At 45.7% G+C, this 20,069-nt stretch overlaps 1 protein-coding gene across 9 annotated transcripts in view; it reads right to left on the reverse strand.

Annotated features, from left to right (window-relative positions):
* The window catches only part of COA1 (cytochrome c oxidase assembly factor 1), a 356,542-nt gene that overhangs the window by 100,339 nt on the left and 236,134 nt on the right, over nt 1–20,069 (reverse strand). Inside the window, exon 4 of one of the 9 annotated variants that reach the window (XM_086964890.1) lies at nt 19,785–19,878. The exons of 6 other annotated variants lie outside the window; for them this stretch is intronic. The gene's annotated coding sequence lies outside the window, so the exon portion shown is untranslated. Of the gene's footprint in view, nt 1–7,002; nt 7,106–19,784; nt 19,879–20,069 lie in introns of those variants that run through there. 2 more of the 9 variants (XM_086964889.1, XM_086964891.1) reach the window with 2 other exon arrangements.

Here is a 20,069-nt window from a genome sequence, read left to right on the forward strand (position 1 = left end):
CAATTCAGTGCTTTCCTATCAATGTTAACCCACAAGGGGGAAATTGTAGTAAGAATATTATTTGATAAATGTAGTGCGCTAAATAATAGCTACACATTTGGTGAGGGTAGTTCCTCAATGGCAGTCATAGCATTACGTTTCTGTATTCCCCAACCTGGCCTTTTTCCCTCCAATATGAATGATTTGATGAATGTTTCTATCCACATTTAAAGACTTTTGTGGATGAGGATAGGCAGCATTCCCAAGTATTTAGAGCACTGCGCCACAGTCCATTTTATTATTTGAATTTTAACACATAACCAGTGTTCTAGTTTTGCCCAATGGACAAAATCAATCTGCATGTGGGATATCAATGGATTGAGGTTATCTTTTACCATGCTCTCTATTAGAAAGTGGACTAATATTTGAAGTCGTAAACCAACTTCCAACCTTTCCAAACCCTTTACCAACCTTGTCTCAAACTCCCTCTGAGCCAGATCATGTATCTTACGGTGGATGTCAGTAATGTTACTTATATACTTCCTCAGATCCTTGCTATGGTCTGGGATAAAAGTGCAACACTGTTGAACCCTCAGCATTTTAGAGACTCCTCCTTCCTTTGCTAACAACACATCTAAAGCAAGGTGGTTCTGCATCACCATAGCTCTTATCGACACCATCTCTCCATCGACAAGCAACAAAGACTGAGCTGTATTTGCTGACAACTTATCCACAATAGTTGATAACCTTCTGATCTTTACGTCATTCAGGACCAATATTAAACTTTGTATCAGTGCTACAAATACATCTCCAACAATCTCTCCTGCACTTGTACCACGTTTTCTCTATGACGTGACTCTCCACAAGGAAACATAACAGCCACATAATGTGTGCCATACCAATTAAGTGGCAATAGGACATAGGCATATTTCCCACATACAAAATACACATTTGGCACCACTTATACCGCTTCCTGCAAACATTTCTTTGCAGTGGATTCATTTGTGAAGAAGTGATCAAACACACTTTGTCCCACAAAAATCTTATCATAATAGGTTTGTACGTGTCCAATGCAAAGTTTTCCTCACTGTTTAAAATCCAAAGCTATTGGACCATAACTCAGTTTACCCTTATGAGCTAACTACTCCTTAAATACTATGCATCTTACCTTGTTGGCAGCACGGTGCACTTAAGGGTGACTTATTCAATGTTTAAACTGAGGATGTCCTCACCTGGCAAAAGGGTAGTTTGACAGGTTTGTGCAGCAGGGTTCAAGCTGCTGTTGTACGGCAACGCAGGGTAGGCCTGAAGCCATGTTTTCACTGCCACTGCAGTGAGTGGCACAAAAGGTCCTGCAGTCCACAGATTACATTTAACTTTCCATGATATGGGTGTATTTCTGCACCAATTGCTATGGCCTTATAGGAAAGTTAATTGCGCCAATCAAGTTTAAGCCAATTTTAGCATGTTTAGGGGGAGCACAGGCACTCTTGGTTAGAAAGGGTATCAGTGCACAGAGTTTGAAGTCCAGCAAAAACTGGGTCTTAAAAATGTTAATAAATCTGGGGTGACCATGTGGAAAACAAGGATATCCTACACACTCTAAGCCTCTATTAATCACTACTCCTAGGTATTTTGGATCGTTGCCATACAGTGCATGGGGTAATGGTTTAACTGCAACCATGGAGATGCGAGTCACATTTACTGCAATTGACTTTGTATCCATGGAACTTGCAGAAAGAGCAAATCAAGGTCATTACAACTGGCAACAATCTATCTGTATTAGTAATAGTCAACAGTATATCGTCCACATACAGAAATTATTTGATCTGCCCCTCAATTAATGTGTATGGTCTGGATCTCTGGAGATGATCTGATGGCTGTTGACAGGCGCTATAGTGATAAAAGAAATAAGAAGGGAGCCCTGATGGGTACCTCTTTTGATACTGAAAGGCTGTGAAAGGTATCCCCCTCAGTTTACTTCTACCACTGTTATATTATACAACCATTTGCCATTAGATATGAAATCATTACCAAGTCCTACCCTCTGTAGCATCCGGAAAAAGTATCCCCAATCTATCCTGTCAAATGCCTCTGCGCATCTAAAGACCAAACTATTGCCTCAAGTGGTTGATTCTGCATGTACAATAGGGATGAGTCAATGCTTGCATATGTAAGCTATACATGTGCAAAGCACAAAACCCACCGGGGATTCATATACCAAGGATAGGAACACATGGCAGCCAGGATCTTTTGATATACATATTAATCAGCGATATTGGTCAGTGACTGCCTCAATCTAATGGTTCATAGGGATATTATTGCCATTTTTGAAATATGGCCAAGGAAGCCTATTATTTCAGCTTCGTAATATGCTGCATGCAACATAGGGGCTATGAGGTATGATCCTGTCATGTCGAACACTTCTGGGAAGACATCATCTCCGGGGATCTACAAATGTGCAGGACTTTAATAGCTTCAGATATTTCCTCAAAATTAGTCCTATCAATAATGACCTCTCTTTTTGACGTAGAAATGTCATTTTAAGTGGATTTGAAAATTCTTCTGCACCTGCAAATTCAGCATACAAAGCCTTCACATAATGATGCAAATGTTTAAGCTATATCAACCATTTCGTATTGTGAAATAGTTGAGTGGAATTTCTTTGGCAAGCTGAAAAGACAGTTGCGAGCACAATTTTCTGATCCCAGTGTTTTGTGCAGTTTTGGGGATGGATGGGACGCATTCTGGGCTGTCAGACTTTTGACTGATGACTCAAATCTGGTCTGTTCCGGTTTGGAATTATGGCAAGCTAATGCAGAGTGATGTTTGCTAAATCCTTCCAACAGGTGGCTCTTTCAGCTGAAGTTGGACCCCTTCGAGAATGTAATATTTTTAATAGGTAATAGTCTAACAGACCACTGCCTACTCTTAAACAAGCATTAGAAATGCAATAGGTCTCGCAGCATTAGAGTTAGTGCTTTTAGAATTGTTTATAGGTTTTTTGTTGTAAATCTTTTGCATTTTATTTTTTTGTAGGCAATGCAAAAGAATTACAAATCAAAAAAGCAATAAGCAAATGTAAAAGCTTTAACTAAAAATCCTGCGAGACCTATTGCACTGTGTGAGGGTGAGGTGTTGAGGGTGAGTGAGGGTGGGGGTGAGTGAGGAGTTGAGGGTGAGGGTGAGAGAGTGTTATTGTGAGTTAGGGTGAGGGGTTGAGGGTGGATGAGGGTGGATGAGGGTGAGGGTGAGGTGTTGAGGATGAGTGAGGATGAGTGAGGGTGAGTGAGGGGTCGAGGGTGAGTGAGGGTGAGTGAGGGTGACTGAGTGTGAGTGATTGTGAGTGAGGGTGAGTGAGGGTGAGTCAGAGTGAGTGAGGGTGAGGTGTTGAGGGTGAGGCGTTGAGGGTGAGGTGTTGAGGGTGAGGTGTTGAGGGTGAGGTGTTGAGGGTGAGGTGTTGAGGGTGAGGTGTTGAGGGTAGGGTGTTGAGGGTGATTGAGTGTGAGTGAGTGAGGGTGAGGTGTTGAGGGTGAGTGAGTGAGGGTGAGGTGTGGAGAGTGAGTGAGGTTCAGGTGTTGAGGGTGAGGATTTGAGGGTGAGGGTGTGAGGTGTTGAGGGTGAGTGTTTGAGGGTGAGGGCGAGTGAAGTTGAGGGGGTGAGGTGTTGAGGGTGTGAGGGTGAGGTGTTGAGGGTGTGTTGTTGAGCGTGAGGCTGAGGTGTAGAGTGTGAGTGAGAGTAAGAGTGAGGGTGATTGAGTGTTTTAGTGTTAGTGAGGGTGAGGTATTGAGTGTGAGTGAGGGGAAGTGTGATTGTGGTATTGAGAGTTAGTGAGGGTGAGGTGTTGAGTGTTAGTGATGGTGAGGTGTTGAGTGTGAGTGAGGGTGAGTGTGAGTGAGGGGGAGGGGGAGGCGTTGAGGATGAGTGATGTGTTTAGGGTGAAGTGTTGGACCTCCAATTGTGACAAATGCAACATAAGTGATGCCTTTGTCAGGCAAGACGTCCATCTTTGAGGCATCACCCAGCCCACCTGCCACTAGCAAGGCGTGGCTTGTGTCCGAAGATTGGTGGAAATGTAGAATGTAACCTGACCAAATACATGATGCCCCCACCTTGGTGTTGTCATCGTTGTTACAAATATCACTGAACCTAAGCATGAGTAAGTGATGGCTTGGTAAAATGGAGCCTTCTGGTCATTTTAGGCTTAATTGTTCTACCAAATGCTTGAAATGGAAATCTAAAAGTGTAGGTGCTCACTGTCCCAGAGTACCTGTTTGCTACTGAGAAGCACTGGTACTCTCATACTAAAAGTATTGCATCCCTGCTGAGAAGTGCAGGTACTCTCCCTTTCAGTACATGCGAGCAGCTGCTCAACTAAAGTACTGGTTCTACCAGACTCCTCGGATCGCTTTGCGCGTTAGAGGTCCAGGGAAAACTGCACAGCCCGAAGAAGCCTTTGTCCTGCAATACACATCTGGCACAGATAACCACTGATTGGATGGTCTGTCCGGCATAGGTTTATCCATGTGGGGACATAGTCTTTACAACAAACACACACTCACACTTTCTCTTACAATAACACTGCATTTCTGTGTTTCATGTGTGCCCATGTTAGCTCACGTGAAGTGCTGAGCTGCATAAAGGAAGTGGGGGGGGGGGAGGGGGGCTAGAGCAAGCAGTATGCGAATCATAAGGGGCTCATCAGCAATTCTGCCAGTGCCTAAAATATATTGCAGAAACATGCCCTTTTTCTATAGTGAACCACGACATCATAATAACACATACCTTTTCTACAGTAATTCAGTCTTAAATAGTGGATAGGAAGCTGTGACAAGTCCCCTACTGCTGTGTGGTACAGAGTGAAGCTATGAGTAAGCCGACATTGACACAGGGACCAATTTGTTGTGCTTTTTTATGTGTACACAAAACTAGAAAGCCATTCTTTTGTTGAACCAGCTGAGGTTCCATGTAATGCAGACTTACCTGCATTAGTGAGGCTGCCAGGGTAAATAAACGGTGATGGTGCACGGGCATGCAGCGTGGGGGATGAATGAGGGCACGGCTAAAGATGTTGAATAAGAGCTTTACAAACCTAGTCATAATTTATTTTCTGCTGAGGATCGAATTTTCTTTATAGTAAATTTCTCTCCGCGTTTTGAGGAATAAAGCAGAAATCTGCATTTGAAAAAAGAACATGCTTTGGCTGTGAATCTTTTTCACTTGGACAAACACAGCCTGTATAACCTAATGATGCTCCATTTTGTATCTTGAGCTCTTGCAGAGGTTCTTTGCAAAGGACGTGACCTCTGAAAACACTGAGGAGATTCCCTGTCCAAATCTTAAAATATTTCACATCTGTTTTTATTTTATAAGAATGTAACTGTAGTTTAACAGGGAGAAATAGATACGTGCTTCAAAGAGGAACCCATACTCTTAACAAATATATTTGTTGAAGCCTCCCCCAATCTTTCTGTGCTGAATGTTTTTATTTTTTGTCAAGAGTTTTATACATGCTTTGTTTTTTTTTTAGGTTCAGAAATTAGGAGCGGAAAAATCATGGGAAAGGGTAAAGCTAATAAAACAAATTCTAAACTGATCATTGGAGGGTGGAACAGTAGTCAGTAGATGGATGTGTTGGCAGCAGAACTGGGTGATTTTGATGAAAACTGTTGTTAGCTAGGAGAGTAGACTTTTGAGGACTTGGGTTGGTAACTTATTGGCCGTGCTGTATTTCCGGCTCAACATTGTGGTTTCCTACTTATCTTTCTATGTCGCTGATTCAGAATGGTGTGCCAGTGTTTTATGTTCTGTAGTTAGTTCTACATGGCTCCTACTGATTGCAGACAGTACCTAAACCAATCTGATTTACAGTGCATAATAAATCAAAGAGCAGGGTGTGCTATACCAAGAAGGGCTTTGTGATTTAATGTTGCATTTTTGGCAGGAGAAGTGGCAGAGCTGGTGAAAAATGGAGAGGGAGCAGGTGAGGGGGTGTTGCAGAAGTATCTGTCACGAAACACTCGGTCAGTTAGATCACTTCTGATTTATCAAGCCTACGTAAAATTCATATGGTATTGTACATTTTTTATGTATTGAATTATAATCTTCTTAGCAAGTGAACCATGATGTTGATTGTGTGTAGGTGCTCAGAGAGACACGTGTAGATTTTCATTGAGATGAGGAGTAACATGGAGAGTGGGGGACATTTTGTATATTGGTTACTATTGGAGGATGGCAGGGCACGTTCCTGTTCTGAGGTATCACTGTTCCCACCTTCTGCTAAAGGCTTACTTCTGGAGGACTAACACAACTAATTCTCAGAACCGGACTGAAAATGGCATGTTACTGGAGAAGGGCACAGCTTTGCAACCTTCACAGCAGTTGTTGTCAGATTAGTGCGGCTTGATGCAAAGGGTTGGGTATGCCTGTCTGCGCACATATCAGGAGAGGGTGAGAATGTGTAATGTTTCAAATGTTTACTAGCCCTCTCGGTGTTCCTCCAGTTTTACAGTGTTAATGTGCGCTCGTTGTGCTCGTGTGCCCCTTGTTGGGGAGTCGGACTACAATATTAAAATACGAATTCTAAAATGTGTGGGACCAGGTGCACACTGCCCTCAGGAGGGACTCCATTACTGCCGTTAATGGGAAGAGAGAATTACTGAGTTTACGGATGCCGTGCCAGGGGGCGCCTAGGAAATCATTGCGGATCCGAGAAGCTATTTCTGCATATTTGATCTCTCGTTAAACGGTTGGTGAGAGCCCGTGCATGCCTAGGTTAGTTTTCCTTTATTCATTCTACAGTTTAGCGCTCTCTTCTCTAGCTCTGAACATTGTGTGCCGTTTGCTGTGCAGTGTGGAGCTGAATTCAGTAGTGCAGAGGGGCCCCTCCGTTTGATTCCAGTATAATCCCCTGACAGACCAGACGGCATTAATCTATGCCTTTGTCATATCTGCTTAGAGGCGAAGCTGAATGTGCAGCAGTGACGTGAGAAGGCTTTTTATGAATCAGTCAAAAAGCCATACCTATTAGTGACGTACCTCAGTATCGTTAAAAACAAGCGCTGGCAAAGTTCCTTGCCGAAAACGTGCAGGCGAGGTGCGACACGGCAGGAAGACGGAAGGGAGAGAGGGGAGGGGGAGGAGAAATGCGACACGGCGGGAGGGGGCGGGCAGGGGAGGGGGCGGAGAGGGGAGAGGTGACACGGCAGGAAGACGGAAGGAAGAGAGGGGAGGGGGAGGAGAAATGCGACACGGCGGGAGGGGGCGGAGGGGGTAATTCTCAGAACCGGACTGAAAATGGCATGTTACTGGAGAAGGGCACAGCTTTGCAACCTTCACAGCAGTTGTTGTCAGATTAGTGCGGCTTGATGCAAAGGGTTGGGTATGCCTGTCTGCGCACATATCAGGAGAGGGTGAGAATGTGTAATGTTTCAAATGTTTACTAGCCCTCTCGGTGTTCCTCCAGTTTTACAGTGTTAATGTGCGCTCGTTGTGCTCGTGTGCCCCTTGTTGGGGAGTCGGACTACAATATTAAAATACGAATTCTAAAATGTGTGGGACCAGGTGCACACTGCCCTCAGGAGGGACTCCATTACTGCCGTTAATGGGAAGAGAGAATTACTGAGTTTACGGATGCCGTGCCAGGGGGCGCCTAGGAAATCATTGCGGATCCGAGAAGCTATTTCTGCATATTTGATCTCTCGTTAAACGGTTGGTGAGAGCCCGTGCATGCCTAGGTTAGTTTTCCTTTATTCATTCTACAGTTTAGCGCTCTCTTCTCTAGCTCTGAACATTGTGTGCCGTTTGCTGTGCAGTGTGGAGCTGAATTCAGTAGTGCAGAGGGGCCCCTCCGTTTGATTCCAGTATAATCCCCTGACAGACCAGACGGCATTAATCTATGCCTTTGTCATATCTGCTTAGAGGCGAAGCTGAATGTGCAGCAGTGACGTGAGAAGGCTTTTTATGAATCAGTCAAAAAGCCATACCTATTAGTGACGTACCTCAGTATCGTTAAAAACAAGCGCTGGCAAAGTTCCTTGCCGAAAACGTGCAGGCGAGGTGCGACACGGCAGGAAGACGGAAGGGAGAGAGGGGAGGGGGAGGAGAAATGCGACACGGCGGGAGGGGGCGGGCAGGGGAGGGGGCGGAGAGGGGAGAGGTGACACGGCAGGAAGACGGAAGGAAGAGAGGGGAGGGGGAGGAGAAATGCGACACGGCGGGAGGGGGCGGAGGGGGTAATTCTCAGAACCGGACTGAAAATGGCATGTTACTGGAGAAGGGCACAGCTTTGCAACCTTCACAGCAGTTGTTGTCAGATTAGTGCGGCTTGATGCAAAGGGTTGGGTATGCCTGTCTGCGCACATATCAGGAGAGGGTGAGAATGTGTAATGTTTCAAATGTTTACTAGCCCTCTCGGTGTTCCTCCAGTTTTACAGTGTTAATGTGCGCTCGTTGTGCTCGTGTGCCCCTTGTTGGGGAGTCGGACTACAATATTAAAATACGAATTCTAAAATGTGTGGGACCAGGTGCACACTGCCCTCAGGAGGGACTCCATTACTGCCGTTAATGGGAAGAGAGAATTACTGAGTTTACGGATGCCGTGCCAGGGGGCGCCTAGGAAATCATTGCGGATCCGAGAAGCTATTTCTGCATATTTGATCTCTCGTTAAACGGTTGGTGAGAGCCCGTGCATGCCTAGGTTAGTTTTCCTTTATTCATTCTACAGTTTAGCGCTCTCTTCTCTAGCTCTGAACATTGTGTGCCGTTTGCTGTGCAGTGTGGAGCTGAATTCAGTAGTGCAGAGGGGCCCCTCCGTTTGATTCCAGTATAATCCCCTGACAGACCAGACGGCATTAATCTATGCCTTTGTCATATCTGCTTAGAGGCGAAGCTGAATGTGCAGCAGTGACGTGAGAAGGCTTTTTATGAATCAGTCAAAAAGCCATACCTATTAGTGACGTACCTCAGTATCGTTAAAAACAAGCGCTGGCAAAGTTCCTTGCCGAAAACGTGCAGGCGAGGTGCGACACGGCAGGAAGACGGAAGGGAGAGAGGGGAGGGGGAGGAGAAATGCGACACGGCGGGAGGGGGCGGGCAGGGGAGGGGGCGGAGAGGGGAGAGGTGACACGGCAGGAAGACGGAAGGAAGAGAGGGGAGGGGGAGGAGAAATGCGACACGGCGGGAGGGGGCGGAGGGGGTAAAACACGACGGACGTGCACGCGCATGTGACTTTTAAGGTCAATGCGCATGCGCATAAGCTTAATGCGCATGCGCATTGACCTTAAATTTATCGTGCACTGCAAGGAATCGCCACGATTCCTTGCAGTGTGGATAAAGAGTGGATAACTCGCTATAGTCTCGCTTGCTCGATGCGCATGCGCATCGACAGGCGAGACCTAAAAATCAAACTTAAAAGATGAATTTTCTTTTTTTAAATGCATCCCGTTTTCCTTTAAGGAAGACGCCATTTCAAAACAACAAAAAAAAAGCAAATGCAGACATGGTGTTCTTCTGATCCCAATAGGCCATTGTGTTGGCTATCATTCCTAAGGAGTCGCAAACTGAGACCTACTTCATTAATATCCATGAGGTAGGTCAATTTGTGACCCAGTAGGAATCACTATTCAAAAGCACAAAGGTTTCTTACATTAGGAACTGTGATTTCCAAATTTTGATGCAGTAACAATCTCAATTTCGTATTCGAAATTCCTAATTTTTGTACATCTGTCCATAAGAATCTTACTTATATATGCTAGCCAAAGAATTTTAAGAGAATAATCCAATCCACTGCCTGCAATCCTTAATTACGGCCTTAGTAAACTGTGACTCAGCCTTGCTCCACATGTCATACCATAAGTGGACCAAAATGGTTTGGATAGAGTCCTCTTTAAAACCTAAACCCATCTCCCCCTGTAAAATAAAAGAAGGTGGAAATTTGAGGACTGCCAAAAGCTGGCTAAGGAATTGATTTTCCAGTCTGTAAAAGAGTGCACCCCAAAGAAGCACAAATACTACCCCATACATAGCCACAAAGAAACACTTACTTTTGTAAATTGTTAACATTTCCCAGATGGGTTTTGCCGCAAATCGAATCACACCTTACACAGTATGCGTAAGGTGAGTCTGTCTGTTTTTGATATGCGTGCCCCAATTACCACTAGAGTACACATATACACCCAAATGAGAGAAAGGATTAACTCTAAAAAGTGGAATGACATTCATTTTATGCAGTCGGGTCATTGGTTTCCTCAAGTCATGGTGCAACATTTATCTAAATTTACTTTCAGATCCCTATCCTCCATATATATAGTAAAAGCATAAATAAGGCTTTGCAAGCCTTTTGGGGACCTGGTAAGCAGGACTGCATTGTCCGAATAGAGGGTGAGTCGGTACTGAGGGCCACAAGTTGTTTATCCACGCCATTAATATAAAGGGTCAATGAGAAGGGGCCTGGACACACCCTTGCCTCAACCCTCTCTTCATCCTTAAGGGTACTGCACATTCTCCTTGAGGTTCATATTTGACCATAGCTGAATGTTTTCATGCGAGAAAGCAACAAAATCCAATTCTCAGATGTGCCCAGGCATCTTAGTGTCTGCAATTATTTAGCATGGTTGAGTAGGTCAAACGTGCTACTCCGACTCCTAAAACAGTTGTGCAAATGGCCTATTTTTTCCTTGTGTATTTGTTTACTAACAAGTACAAATTAAGACACTGTCCAATTGTTCCCATACCCCTTCTGAATCCATACTGTGCATCTGAAAGGAATGAGTTTTCTTCTGCTGTGATCTCTATTCGTTCCAAAATAATTCTTCTCAGGAACTCTACTGATGAAACCAGAAGGGATATGGGTGGATACAATTTCAGGTCACTCTTATTTCCCTTCTTAAAAATAGGGGCAATAATTGTCTCTAATTAACTCAAAAGAAAGAATTCCGCACCTAAAACTAAAACAATAGTGTTGAGCAACCCCCAAAGATCAAGATTTGTATATCATCCAGAAGGCAGCTGCCGAAACTGGGACCAATCCTGTGCCATGATTATTTAGAGCAGAATAGTCTTCATTCAAAATGACGGTCACAATGTTTACTGTAGACAAGCTTCTTTCTCCTCAACATCAGAGTGCCTGCTCTCCTTCTTTGGGTTAAGTATTGTGGAGAAATAATCCAACAAGTCAATGTATAAAACAGACACTTCCAGAGTAGGGCTTGATTTTTCTCTAAAAACTGGCATATTTAAGATTTTCCAAAATAGGATATTTGAGTTTCTGTTGCATGAATCAAATCATCCCAAACATTCTGCTCGGTTTATTGTTTCCTTCTTGCCAATGCCTGCAGATATGATGTCATTCTCTATCGTTGATTTCACACGAATCGTTACTTGAAATTTGTTATGGGTGAGCCCCCAGGTGTGATCAAACCATCCTCTATTCATATGATTATTCCTGTGCCAGTCTGCTAAGTAATTGATTAATTTCAACACAAATCAAATCGTAGGCATGTATCACGTCCTTTTAACTGTGTAAAGTGAAGGAAGCTTGACTGTTAGCTTTTATTAGCGTTGTGAGGAAGTTATCTGGATTAACACCAACCCATTTTAATCTTGTCCCAGTTTGCCTTTCTGCCATATAATTCTCTGCTCAACTTACCTTTGAAAGACAGAGGTTGCTTAATTATAGTGACAGCACTAGAGGAATGTGGTCACTCATGCAATTAGGTACAACTTCAAAATATAGTGGGAATCCTAAATGATTGAAGGAAATTAAATTAAAGTCAATTGCACTAAGTAAACCCCTAATTGTAAACATAGGTTACATAATTTGCATGACATTACTAATGTCATGTGTCATTAATAAATTATACTTTATCATTAGTTTACTCTAAATGGGTTAGGCCCTCACCGCATATATTGACCACCCCACAAACTCATTTAGGTGGAAGTATGCACCTATTAGTGTTGAAGTCCCCGACCCAAAATATGAAGAAATCTCTAACCCAATTTGAAATAAATATATCTAGTTCCTTTTCCAGTTCAGCAACAATATTAGATTGTGTGATGTGAAATATATTATTATAATAATTAATTTTAACCAGGTGGGCATTTTCCTCCACAGATTCCATGATGAATTAAAAAAATCTGAATCTGTATTGGTCTTTTTTACCGTGGCTAATAGCATATTCAAAATTGAAGTTACCAGCCCACCCTTCGCCTGACCTGCTCTTGATGGAATAAACTGCGATAATGTTCTTATTATTTGCACTCTCTGTATTTTTTCCACAACCTCACTGAGAAACACAATACCTTGAGCCAGATAAATTAACCCATCTTTACAGGTATGTCACCCGTTGTTGGAGAGATGTGTTGGAGATTTGACCATGACTGGTGGGCCTGCAGTTGGCAGACCCCAAAACTGGCTTGAGATTAAATCACATCTCTTGTTAATACTAGCAACTAGATTTACAATTGTTGACTCTATGATCAACAATTTGCTCTGGACCTCATCTAGAACAGACTTAACTGACAACTCCATGGCATTATGCAAATCATTTAACGGCCTCAATTTCTCTTCAGGGTGGGCCAAGTTTCCTCAATCACACGGTCAATTACAGATTATTCCTTTTTGGGGGCTTGATTTTCAGTCGGGTTTCCCGAGCAGAGTAATTTTTCTTTTTAGGGGTGGGTGAATTATGAACATTTTCATTGTGGATATATATCGTAAAGAGAGAATCATGCAGCCCGCATAGATTAGAATTTGTAGCTAATCATTCCACACCATTATGTGTTGGCCTTGTTTGCAAAGCCAGCCACATTTCTCGAGGAGACTGGTAAATATTTAGCTCAACGTGTTGCTACAGTTCTGCACGTATTCAATCTCGCTATAAATCAAACCCATTGCATCAGTTAAATAGTAATGGAATTCGAAACTCCTTATCACAAGCACCTTACATTTTTCTCTTCCCCGTTCTTAAAAAGATGTATGGGAAAAAGCCTGATGTTAAATGTCAGAGGGGTGGCCCAATCCAGCTTCCATCAGGCACGGATAGGCCCAGAAGGGCCAGGCTTGGCCCAGTCTTCACCTTGGCATGTCCCGCACTGTGGAGCAAAGTTAGTGCTTAAAAGCACTTCAACTGCAGGGAGGAGGGGCCCACTTTGTCTACCCCTACTGGCGATGGCACTGGAAACGTTCTATGGGACAAGTGGTGCCACTGACATCCACAACAGAAAAGCATGCCGCACCATGGAGTAAAGGTTATGGGGCAGCTAGTTATGCACATCCACAATAGAAAAGCGCCCCACCAATTTAATAGCTAACAACAGCCTCATTGAGGATATTGCAGAACCCTGGGACATGAAGATGATTTTGACTTATCTGCAGCCAGTTTTAATGCAGCATCCCAAGAAAGACATTTACAGGGGTCACACACCGTAACTATAGTAGTAGGTGAACTGCCCATTCTGTCTCTGTGACCACTTTACTAATGGACTGTAGACTAGAAGGCTCCTTTGAGAGAACGGGAGGCTGTCATGACCCACCCATGTCTAGAGGGCTCCTAAGGGAAGGCTAAAATAGATTAGATGGGTCAAACTAGTAGAATGAAGTTTCAATGTCTCTATCTTTGCTAACCAGGGACGGTTTTATTGTAGGTTTCTCTCACAACACACAATGTTTATCTTGTTTAGAGCATTCCCTAGTTCTAATGGTGTCTTGTCTTTCCTCTATTTATTACAATACAGTATACGTCGAGCCAAGGAAGCCTCTTCACACCAGGAGTAAGACATCCCTCAAATAAATCACAGGTAAGTAGTATTGAGCACTAACAAACAAGAAAAAAGTTGTCCGCTCTCACAATGTCCTTCTATGCTCAATTCTTCTTTTTCTTCTCGATCACCATCAATGAAAATATGTGACTTCATCTTCCTTTCCTATTTATGGTTAACATCAAGTTTCAATCTTTTTAAGATAACAAGATGTAGAAATGTTTCTCTCTTACCCCCTTCTGTTTCCCTTATAAGAAAGGTCCTGAATTCCTCTGTTCTCTCCTGGTGGAGAATTTCTTCTTTAATTCTGATAAAAATATTCACATTTATTTTTCCTTTATATAAACACCCTTTTCCTTCCTATTGAAATGCAAATCTTTCCCTTTTCCCATTCGTGGATGTATCCATGCCTTATATCCTTTATTGGTACTTGTCCGCTGCCATTCCCCCGTTTGTCAACTGCTTTCATCCCGTCCCCCTTCACCGGGACACTTGCTAGCCACAACCCGCCCTTGGTGCATGGAAGAAAGTCGATGCACTTCTCGTTGTGGAATTGAGGGTGCCACCAATCTCCAGCTGCTTCGGTTCTTTTTCTTCCTCCACCACGTGCTACAACCCACTTGACAGCCCTGTTGCAAGATGCAATACAGTCCCTCAAGAAAGTGTTGCAAACAACCTTCCAGGAAACCCAAAAATTCAGCATGGGCCAGATCACCAGAGAAGGCTAATGCCAAATCTCTTTTTCAAATCTCTTTTCCCAACCTTCAAACCAACATATCCAAATCACACAATGTAATGGCCCTTCTACAGCTGAGAGAACTAAAGCGAACCTCTAATGTGACCAGCAAACCTTTGAACCTAGAGCTTGCTAACTGATGGGCACCACCCCACCTAGGGGGCGTGGTGGCTTTAGTGGCAGCAAAGGGCGGAATAGTGTAGGAATCCCATCCGGGTCAAGAGACCCAGAAGTGGAAGGGGAGGGCTCACAAGCAGAGAATTCCGGAAATGCCGCAACCGGATACACATCACGCGGGGTCCCCCGGAAACAAGAACTGTCAGGGGTTTTAAAAGCCTGAGTGGCAATAACGCCGACCTCTGTGTCCACTCGCCTGTGGGAAGGTCGGAGGTCGCGGAAGAGTTATTACGCAAGGGCCGCGTCTAGCATCAGCGGTCCGTGCGGAGCGGTAGCGGTCGTACGACCTTTTAGCAGGTGAGAGGGCCTCACAGTGAGGTACAAGCGATAATGGATAAGGAATATAATTTCGAGATTTCTGTTTTGGTGATATCGGAAGCATGATCAGAGGTGGCTGAGGCCGCGGGCATCTGCGCTAGCCCCACTCAGGAATCTTATTGCGCGCGGGTCGCGCTAGCTGGGTGGAGAGGACTAATGCGTTTCTGTTTTCATTAAGTGCAGAATGCCTCCTAGACGGGCTCGACAGGGCAAGGACGCCCCGGCCACAAAGGACGACTTTCGCTCACTGGCAGAGCTGTTGGAGGTCACTAAAGTAAAAGGCATCGACTGGGCGTTACGGACATTGTCGCAAGGGGCCGGGACTAGCGCAAAGGAAGACGCAACAAGGGCCAAGCGGGTACGGCGGAAGCCGGAGAGGTTTAAAGACGCGCAACCAGATAAGCGCAACAAATCGAAGGACTCTCAGGCCACTACCTCAGGTGAGGCAGGGGTGATGGACAAAATAGTCCTGGTGGCTGACACAGTGCAACCAATGAATTTGCCCTCCATTGGCCTGACTGTTGGGCCCATTGCTCCGGCAAGCACCACAACATTAACCAATGTTCCTCAGACGGGGGGGCTATCAGTCACAACGGGTGTGTTGCCCCCGACGCCTATTGCTGCGCAAGCCGCTCCACCAGTTGTAGCAGATCAAGGCAGTGGTATAGCACAAGTGTGGGTTCAGTCAGGGGGTGTGGCTCAATCTCCAATCGTGGTAGCGGCAACGACACAAGGGCAAGCGCATAGTAATAGCGCAGCAGGGTCAGAGGACCCCCCCATGGCCATAGGATCAATAGTCCCGGGGCAGACATCATTAGCATACAGCCCACTGATCTATGGGTCGGCATCTATGGCATTAGCCGCCTCGGTGAGGATCACGTGGCATGTACCTGTGGAGACCAAGGAGAGAATATTCAAGGGAGAGTATGTGTATGTGTTTTACCTCATAAACGCTGGGATGGTCCCGGGGAAAAGCAGGATGGGGAAGGAGGGCGAGCTGAAGCAGAAAAGAGTATGGGTAGATTGGTCGATCAAGAATTGGATCACAGGGTTCGCTATTTATGCGGCAATTATTGTAGAAAGTTACCCCACAGTGACAGCCCAATTAATCAGTTACATGTTTATGATTCATGGGGCGGCGTTAGAATTCCCAGGGACAACAAATTTAGGCAAATAAAGGCGGTTCATCCCGAGGTAGCGTGGGACCAGCGCAAGATTAACATATGGGGTTCGGTGTTTTACTCTACAATTCCAGTGAATAAGACGAGTCGGCCCTTTCAGGGGGACAAGGGGTCTGGAGATAAGAAACTGACCTGCTGGCAGACCAAAAAGAACGAGTGCAACCGGGGCACAGCATGTAAGTTTAAAGACTGCTGTTCCTTCTGTGGCATTCAGGGACACCCAGAGATTAGATGCTTCAAGAAGTTTGGGAGACCAAAAGAGCAGACTGCCCACACCCAATCCCAAGCCAAGGGACGCCCCTCCCAAGCACCCTAGGAGCTTACCAACGCCCATCCAGCTTCATATCCTGACACATCTCCTTAGTAAATATGACAAGTTACAAGAGGCTCAGTTCTTACATAGAGTTTTAGTTTTGGCTTTCGATTTCCATCCTCGGCTACCCCGTCCACGGCTCCACCGTGCAACCAACGCTCAGTGTTCCAAAACCTAGAGATGGCTAGGCAGAAAATCGCGAGAGAAGTATCCTTGGAGAGGGTGGTGGGCCCCTTCCAACAGTTGCCGAGGCCCGACCTCGTATGCGCACCATTGGGGTTGGTACCGAAAAAAGATAAAGGAAAATCCTGTTTGATCCATAACCTGTTGAGCCCACCAGGGCTATCAGTCAATGACAAGCTTATCCCAGATCTGTGCACGGTGCGTTACACCACTTTTGATATAGCATTCCAGAAGCTACAGGGTCTAGGGGAGGGAGCGTTGATGGCTAAAGCAGACATCGAGGCCAGTAGACCCTGACGACACCAGGTTCCTGGGGTTCACCTTTGAAGGGGAGTTTTTCATTGACCTCTGCATGCCAATGGGGTGTTCCATCGTGTGCACGGTGTTTGAAACGTTCAGCAGGTTTCTGGAGTGGACAGTGCAGCAATTTCTAACATCAGTGACATCTGTTGAGGTGGTGCATTACTTGGGTGATTTTTTGGTTTTGGGACCACAGGGCTCCCTTGCGTGCAGGAAGGCCCTGCTGGGCTTCCAACATCTGGCAAAAGCCTTGGGCGTACCGTTGGCTGGGGAGAAAACAGAGGGGCCAACCACTCCGTTAATTTTCCTAGGCATTGAAATAGATACCAAGGAAGGGGTATGCAGACTTTCCCAGGAGAAGGTAGCAGCATTCAGGTCAGCCACTGAGGCTTGCTTGTCAGCACAGAAGGTGACGCTTCACCAATTACAAGTCCTGGTGGGGCAGCTGAATTTTGCGCTATGAGTGATACCTAGGGGCAGGGCTTTTTCAAGAAGTATCGCGAGGGCGATGTCTGGCTTGCGGGCCAAGCATCATCACACTAGGCTCTCAACGGATGTCAGGAACGACTTAGCCATTTGGAAAGGATTTCTAGAAGAATTCAATGGGATGGTGGTCTGGCAACAGCCTAGTCTCCCCAATGCTGATTTGGAATTGTACACAGATGCAGCGGGCAGCGTGGGCTTTGGGGCGGTCTTGGGCCCCAGGTGGTGTATGCAGCACTGGCCGGAGGAGTGGGTGTTGTCAGGCCTCACCCGCAATATTACATTCTTAGAGCTGTTCCCAATTATTGTGGCATCGCATTTCCGTGGTGACATTCTGAAAAACAGGCATATTGTATTTTGGTCGGATAGCATGTCAGTAGTGATGGCGATTAACAACCAGAGGGCGAAATGCACCTGGGTCCTGTGCTTATTGAAGGAATTAGTCTTGCGATGCTTGTAGCGCAATGTACACTTTACAGCCAAACATGTGCCGGGGGTGGACAACACAGTCGCTGACGCCTTGTCCTGTTGTAAGTTGGCAGAGTTTCGCACCCGATGGCCGCAAGCAGACAAACAGATGACGAACTTCCCGGAGGGACTATGGAAGCTTGGTGCCCCACGGCCCCTGAGTTGATAACGGCGTCATTGGCCCCAAGACCGAGAGTATAGTCATGGCAATCATACCTGACTATCCTAAGGGGGTCAGGGTCAGTAGAGAGGTTCTCACCACAAAGTGTACAGGAGTTCATAGTTCATCAGAAAGGGAGCAGACGATCATTAGATATGGTGAGGAGACAACTCTCAGCAATAGCATTTTATGCAGGTTTAGGGGGGTGGCGGATGCCACAAAAGACCCAAGGGTGAAAAGAGCAATGAGGGGTTGGGAGCGCTTAGCACCAGGAGTGAAGGACAGTACGAGACCCATAGATGCTAGCAGACTTACAAGTATCTTGGAAACACTGCTCAGAATCTGCTTTACGCCTTACGAGACGCAGTTACTCAGATTGGCATACTCATTAGCGTTGTTTGGGGCATTTAGGATTTCAGCATTGTTACCAGCGTCAAAATCAGACAACGAAGGGGGCCTACTTTGGGAAGATGTAATCATGATCAGGGAATCCCTTCAGGTCAGGGTGCGGAGATCAAAAACAGACCCGTTGGGTAAGGGAACCTGGGTCCAGCTAGGTTCAGTTGCGGGGGCCACCTGTTGCCTGGTAAGCTTGGCCAAGAATTTATTCCAGATTAGACCGGGGGGGGACGACTGCAGGGTATTATTGCATGCTGAAGGCATCCCTCTCACCAGATTTCAGTTCACGAGGATATGCAAGCGTGCTCTGGAATGTTTAGGGGTGGAAACGGCACATTTCACATCCATTCATTCCGCATCGGCGCAGCAACAACGGTGGCTGCACTAGGCCTCCCAGAGGAAACCATTAAGAGGGTGGGTTGTTGGTAGTCGACATGTTTTGAGCGATATGTACGCCCCCCAGTTAGCATGAGTCGTCAGTCAATTCTTCTCCACTTGTCCCGTCTACCGCTGATTTTATCCATTTCCAAATTTGATCTAGGTATACCGTGCCAGAGGGCCCAGATATGCTGGTGTGGCCATTCTTTTATTCGCAGATCAGGGTACTTCTTCAAGAATTTGCGTGAGGACATAATACAGAGTGCGAAGGGAATCGACCACCATTGGGTGGGGGTAGGCGGACAGCGATTAGTGGAGGTGCCAACCAATCTGCAGGTGCCATGGCCAAAGGCTTGCCTGTTCCCGATATACTAGTGATTCATTCAGGTGGCAATGATATGATCCCAGCGGGAAGGAGGGGGGTAAAGGAGGCCCTTTTTTCCGTTCTGTCCGTGGTTAAGAACATGTTGCCTAACACTAAAATACTATGGTCTGAGGTGATACCGCGTCAAGTATGGGTGAAGGAAGTGCCGCCGAAGGCAGTTAATAAATCAGTAAAAAGACTGAACCAGTCAGTGGCCGAAATTTTAAAGAAATCCAGCATTCGTACCATCAGGCACAAGTTAATACAAGTGTCAAGGGCAGAGCTGTATGCGTTGGATGGGGTACACCTGTCCAACGTAGGTTTGGAGTTGTTTATACAGACTATTTTGGGAGCCCTTGCTGAGGAGTTAGAATGCGCAGTTCGGGGGGGGGGGGGGAGGGGGGGAGGGAGGGGGGAGTTGAGTCCGCCAGTGAGCGCCTCGCCCTGTGGCGGGGTCCTGGGCAAGAGAAATGACAGGGAGTCTGTTTGTCGGTGGCTGCTTGGCCCCAGAACAGGGCTTGCAGTCTATCGGGGGCTCTGGGCTGGCGGGAGAGGGGGCTGACCTGCTGGTGGCTCTGGACTCTTACCTGCTGCTCTGTTGGCCGGGGGCGGTCAGCATAAGGAGAGCAGGGTATCTTGGTTGTGGCCTGCTGGCACAGCTCGAAGGTAAAGCAAAAGGACCTGTCGAGAGACAATTGTAAATACAATGGAAATGTTTAACACTGATATCTCATTTGCATGTTGTGGTGTTTTAATTAAAGCAAGAATAAAGGATGGTCACAAAATTAATAAAATTGAGGCCAATGGAGTAATTGGCCGTATCTGAAGCTAATGAAGTTTACACTGTGAACACCAAATACTGACTCAAGTGT

Source organism: Lissotriton vulgaris, chromosome 4_1 (assembly GCF_964263255.1).
Source record: "Lissotriton vulgaris chromosome 4_1, aLisVul1.2, whole genome shotgun sequence".
Lineage (NCBI taxonomy): Eukaryota > Metazoa > Chordata > Amphibia > Caudata > Salamandridae > Lissotriton > Lissotriton vulgaris.